This window comes from Drosophila eugracilis, unplaced genomic scaffold (assembly GCF_018153835.1).
Source record: "Drosophila eugracilis isolate 14026-0451.02 unplaced genomic scaffold, ASM1815383v1 contig_1, whole genome shotgun sequence".
Classification (NCBI taxonomy): Eukaryota; Metazoa; Arthropoda; class Insecta; order Diptera; family Drosophilidae; genus Drosophila; species Drosophila eugracilis.
Window position 1 is genome coordinate 19,996 of NW_024571763.1, and position 6,693 is coordinate 26,688.

At 40.5% G+C, this 6,693-nt stretch overlaps 1 pseudogene; it reads right to left on the reverse strand.

The window, feature by feature from the left end:
• Nucleotides 1–2,009: 2,009 nt before the first annotated feature.
• Nucleotides 2,010–3,950, reverse strand: LOC108118100 (annotated as a pseudogene).
• Between the last annotated feature and the right edge of the window lie 2,743 nt (nucleotides 3,951–6,693).

A 6,693-nucleotide genomic window follows, 5' to 3' on the forward strand; every position in this document is an offset into this window, starting at 1 on the left:
TAAAAAGGCGAAAATGTAGGTAATTGGGGGTCTCAATATAGACCCTCCCTAAATATGCATCATCCGCAGAATTTAGACAAAATGCTTCCCAATTCCTATACTTCGGGTATGGGTGATAGGAGTCCAAGATCATTACATTACGTTCGTAATTCATTCCGTTTTCCCCCCAGTGCTCACTACTACCCTAAAAAGGCAAAAATTTCTCCTGCGTTACTACCTGTTTTTTTTACAAATGTATCTGGCTTAGAATCAAAAGCACACTTAATTTTATATAATAACAGTCTTATGTCTTACAGCAGCATCCGTAGATCCAGAGAATGCAGACAAAATGCTTCCCAATTCCTATATTTCGGGTATGGGTGATAGGCGTCTAAGATCATTACATTACTTTCGTAATTCATTCCGTTTTCCCCCAGTGCTCACTACTACCCTAAAAAGGCAAAAATTTCGGTAATTGGGGGTTTCAATATAGACCCTCCCTAAATATTTAAAAAAAATTATGAAAAAACACTGGTATAATTTACATAGTCTATACTCCAAGTTACATTTTGAATGAGCTGCACCCCTAAATAAACCTGTTAAATGGCAATGATACCTAACTCTATTATTTAATAATATTTTTTTACAAATATGGCAATTTAAGTAATCCTGAAATTCAAACTCGTCTTCAGTAGTCATTATGATTGGTTTAAAATTGTACAAGAGAGTCTACAAAATTTGATCCTGCGTTACTACCTGTTTTTATTACAAATTTATCTAGCTTAGAATCAAAGGCGCACTTAATATTATATAATAAGCAAAAGCTATAGGTATATGAGAGTTTAAATTGAATAATTTTGGGCTTACTTCAATATTTCTGGGCTCCAGTACACATTCAAAGTCGGCGTACACGACGAACGGAACCTCAAGTTGCTTGCGGTATTGGGTAAACTCCAGAGTTCGCTTGTGTAATTCCGGGAGCTTGGATACTTTTCCGCTCAAATCCAGAGAATTCAGACAAAGTGCTTTCCATTTTCTATATTTCGGGTATAGGTCATAGGAGTCCGAGATCATTACATTACGTTCGGTGTGTTTGGTATCATTGGAAAGCATTTTTCAAGCCCTTTCCAATAGTATGCTTTATATGTATTGTATGTTAAAAACTGCAACTTTTCATTAAAACGCTTAAAAATAAATTTCCACACAAGCAGATATCAGCACACATTTGAGGGTTGGGGTGAGTTCGCAGCTCTGCGCACAAGCAGACCCGAGCGCACACTTGAGGGTAGGGGTGAGTTCCCTGGTGGACTTACCCAAGAGATAGCAAAGGGTCATGTCTTTCAGAAAACCAATGGAGGGAGGATCTTATAGAATACCTGACTCAGGCGCACACATACATACCGAGTATCCGTGCATATAAGAATTTAAAATTTTAAAATCAATTCAGCTAAACATAAAACTGATGTATTTTAATCAGCCTATGTCCTATGTTCTAGCTACTAGAAATATCTTAGAAACATGTTCTCAGAAAACAATTACTGAAATCTAAAAATTCTGAAATTTGAATAAACAACTTGAAACATTGACTTATACTTGACTATGCACTAGACTATTTTATTATGGTGCGTCCATGAACGTATATCGGTTCTCCATATCGTTACGTTTTATTACTTCTTTGAACACGTGCACTGATTTTAAAAACTATAATTCATGGGTTTATGATTTCTATGCCAGAATCCATACTGACTAAAAGGGCCTGCGGGGTGGTGAGGGGAATCCTAATCGCAGGAGAAGACTGATAATGGGTTTCGGGGTGGGGGAAACCAGGTTTTAATCACTAATGTGTGTCCTTTTTATCTATGTGTTGGAATGGATCTTCCTCATCGGTTCCACATGTCATGTTTCCACACACATCTGGGGTTTCCACTTAACCATACACACGCACGCACGTAGACAGAGGCTTGCATAGAGGCTTGATAGAAAAAAGCTACGAGGTTGTGGAATTCCGAACAGTGTGTCCCCATATGAAATTAATACCTTTTTATAAACGGATTGCCTCGATTTTCATGTGACGGACGCTTATTAAAAGGTTTTTGGCCAAATGTGTTCTTCTGGAACTTTCCGGGGGGTGGCTTTTTGCAGTGCGTATATTCATTCATCTGTGCTTCAGCAGAGAGTTGGGTTCGATAAAAATAGGTACGCGGTTGACGATAGTTTCGTTGCCCAAGAGTGATTTACAGAAGCCTTCATCGGTTGTGAACTTTATTAAGGCCTTAATGCCTAACATCTGGATGCTATCGGTTTCGCCGCTCTTGGTAAGCAATTGCCTAAGGTCAGTTTCAGTAGTATCTGATGTCAAGTTTGTCACTAGAATAGCCCTCCCTGACATGATAGGGCTTCAGCTTTTGGCTTTGTAGCTCCTTCAGGTTGCTTGAATGTGGCGAAAGCTAAAACTGTCTTGCTGCACACAACGTCAACATAGTCCAATTCGCCATATTTTTTGAATATCTTCTCCAAGTAAGACTCGCACTTGCCTACATTTTCGACGACCAGGGTAAGTTCATTGGACTTTGACAACGCCTTGAACGAAACAGGTCGCACCGTAATAAAGCGTAAAAGAGCTCTGTGCTGTGCAGTTTTAGGACTTTGGGAATATCATCTACTGACTCCAAACGTACAAATGCTCTGGGGATAAGGCGGTTAGCAGTTACAGTTACGTCCTCCACGGGAGCTACTTTCTCGATAAAGCTCTTGATATCGTCTTTGTTGACATTTGGTCTAAACAGGGCAACTACTTGCAAAGCGGTTTCTCCTCCAGCCGGCGTATCAAAGGCCACAATGACTGAATTGGAACCCAACTTATTAGTGATACGGTGCACTGCATAGATCGGTCCGAACTTGGCTAATAAGGTGACCACATCCTTGTGTTTGTATTCATTTGGTAAATTCGCGGCATAGACGATCTGATTTTTTGGCGTTCCTATGGGAATCCTACCTACGGACACTTTAGGAATTCCGCTCTTTTCTTTTTATCCTTCAGAGTTGGATTCCTCGGGTTTCTTACTTTCCTTGCCTTTCTTGGAAACAGCGTCCTCTACAGGAGCTTCATCATCTTCGTCGGAGTCTTCTTCCTTCACCGCGTCTGAGGTCTTTGAAACCTCTCCTAGCTCCACCTTCTCGTCATCATCTTCCTCTTCGTCATTATTCTCATCTTCATCTTCATCATCTGCCTCGGAGTCGCTATCGTCCTCAACCTGTCGTCGATCTGCTCCTCAGCGTCGGACTCTTCCTCTCTCGACGGTGGAACTTCCTTCACTGGTTGCTTCCTGGTCTTTTTGGAGGGCGACTGGGTAGCTGCGATCTGTTTCTCCTCTTCCTGTACCTTTAGTTTTTGATTGTCGGCCAGGTGAGATAAATTAATTTTGTATAGGACGGAACTTTTCTCGACCATCTCCGTGAAACACATTCCATTAAATGTCGATGCACAGTCTCTCTCTTTTGCCCTGAACTCGACGCCGTTGGAACTGAACATTACGTCGACTAACTGTAGCACATCGTTTCCCACAACCGCAGAGTACTCGAGTTCGTTCTGTTTAGCGACATGGAAAGTTACGGCGAAGCATACACCACCAGCTTCAAGATCGACGTCGAAATATCCTCCGGTCACAAGTTCGCCCTTGCCGATACCTCTCAGGTGCTTAACTACTGGCTTTAGCTTCAAGCCGTGAAAACTTCTGAAAATGTCCTCTCTCATCAAACACAATTCACATCCCGAATCAATCATGGCTATGAATGTCACTCCTTCAGCTTTCATCTATTTGTAAATGAGTCCCTTCGCAGCTTTTACTTCCAGTATGTTTGCAAACTCTTTTTAACGGAAATAGATTCTTTATTCTCATCGCAATTTTTAGAGATATGTCCTTTTTTGTTGCACTTGTAACACATTACTTCGCCTTTGCAAGCCTTGCAATATGGCCTTCGCTGTTATACTTGAAGCATTTCCTTTGAAAATTGCTCTGAGTCGCTTTACCTGTCGATTCCCTGTTCAAATTGTCTTTAGTGTTTCCCTTACATCTTTTCGTAAATGCTTAATTCGGCTTTAAGTTCCCTAATGGAATTCGCCCGATACAACCCTGCCTTGTTGACTCGAGGCATGTCTATTTTGGTTGTTTTTGCCTTTTGCGCAAAATCTTGTGTATCTCTGCCGAACAAAGCTTTTTACCAAATTCTTCCTTTAACGCGTTTTTCAGCTCAATCCAACCCTTAACTCCCCTTGTACTTTTAATGTAAAGCTTGTCTGCTCCAATCAGAAGTTGCTTAGCATAAATAAATTTCTGCAAATTATCCCAACCCACGGTAACTGCAACGTCATCGAATTTAGACAGCCAGTGATTGACGTCTTCCTGTTCGGAGCCTGAAAATGATGAAACACTGTCCTGAATATCGCGTAGTGTAAATCTCGAGCTACTAGGTTGAGCCGCCTCTTGGTAATTGGAAGCACTACCAATACTCGCAACTTCCCCATCAGCCTCGCCGTCCTCATCATCATCGTCATCCACATCTAATGCATAATAATCGAACAACCGATCCTGCAAAGCTCCTTTTCAGCCAGATCTATCGTTCTAGCATCCATAGTAATGCGTTCAAGCCGTTTACAAGCAGTGGTACAATTCAATATTTAACTGTTTTGATACAACAAAGTAAGAATTTAATTGACGTTAAACAATTCGTGTATTCAAAAAAAATTTAAATCAGATTAAATATATGAAATCGCCTCAGTCGCTCACCACACCCAATGGGATTTTGCTGTCTTCTACGTCTGCTTGAATTTTGCCAATCCAGTCCACTCTGCTACTCCAGCTCGTACTCTACGATGTCGTCACGCTGCACTGCTTGCTTGTCTCGTTGCCACTTCTTGCTCTTCTCTCGCAATTTTTTGGCGGATTGCGTCGTTTGCAGATCTTGAAGCTCCTCTTTTCTCCACAGGGAATTTTTAGTTGTCGCAAAAATAGCAAGTGGCCAGTCCGCTGCTGTATGTCGTCGTTCTCTTTTCTATACTACGCAGATTTTGCGTTGCAAGTTTTTTTTTCGAGTTAGATTTTGGGTACGCTCACAGTAAAGTTTTTGCAAAATTTTTGGCACTTTTGTAGTCTGTGTACACCAATTCGCTGCTTCAACGTTAGTTGATCTTTTTATTTTTTTAGATTTTCCTCGTCTTTATCTGTTCTTGTTAAGCAATTACATCCAACTCTTTGCAGTTTTTACTTCTTTTTTTCTCAGTCTTCACTTTATTCTTCGTCGCGACAGTTTTCGATGTGTTAACGCACAGTTTTCTCTTTGTTCTTTTTTCCTTTTATATTCCCGGACGAGCCCCCAATAATTTTTAGGGTAGTACGAATTGATAATGTTTATTTCGGATATATATAAAGGTAAATTAAAGAAACAAAGGTTTTGTATTTAACTTCACGACTTCCGCACTCTATGAATGACACTTGCTCTCTTCAATATTCGCAATCGACTGACTTCAACTTAAATTAGTAAGGCGCCATATCTATTAGGAACAGGGTGATGGCTATAGACATTCTTTGATGAAAAGAGACAGTTCTATATGGCGTTTTGGCTGATGGAAAAAAGCTACGAGGTTGTGGTATTCCGAACAGTGTGTCCCCATATGAAATTAAATAGGCTGCCTAATACCTTAATATACCCATATACCACATATATTTTTTTTACAAATGATGGATGTGGATCCATCATATCATCAAAATTGAATCATCAAGTAAAGGATAAGCTTCAGTGGATCACAGTATGGCAGCTGCTCAACCACTTACAACACCTTGCCTGTTACAAAAGTCGTTTATAATTGATTCCAGGCTTTGTCATTGTATTAAATAATGTTTTTATATGTAACTAGCGCGGCATCAGGTAATCGAAGATCCTCCCAATTTACTATGTTACAAATTACATTGGCATCACATCCATTGTCGTTTATAAAGTAAATTATAAACTTTAAATGGCTTAGAAGCCATACAATGCAAATTGCCCCTTATTTATCATTGCAGTCCAGCACGGATACGACTTTAGAGGCGTTCAGGCATATTACAACGGACCTAGCGTCATACCACAGTTCGCTCGAACAAGTATTGAGCCATTGGTCCGTACCTGCGGTTCCTCTCGTACTGTCGCAACAACGTTTTGTCATTAGAAGGGTAAAACTAACCTATCTAACGACGGTCTAAACCCAGCTCACGTTACCTTGCATGAGTGAACAATCCAACGCTTGGTGAATTTTGCTTCATAATGATAGGAAGATCCGACATCGAAGGATCAAAAAGCGACGTCGCTATGAACGCTTGGCCGCCACAAGCCAGTTATCCCTATGGTACCTTTTCTGACACCTCTTGTTAAAAGCTCTTTAAACCAAAAGGATCGATAGTCCGAGCTTTTGCTGTCCCTGTGTGTACTGAACACCGAGATCAAGTCAAGTCAAGTCAGTTACCGAAGTCTCACCTTTTTTACAAAAACCGAAAACAGTCTTTCGAGCTTGGTGGGCGTGGTCAGATAATGGGTTCACCTTAAGATGTGCAGGCATCACAAGATTATACATAATAAGTCACATTTTCTAGGTCTAATTGGTACAGATCAAGAATGTTTATAATTTATATGTCTCACAATTCAGACACATAAATTTGGCTATCTGAAATACGCACCGCC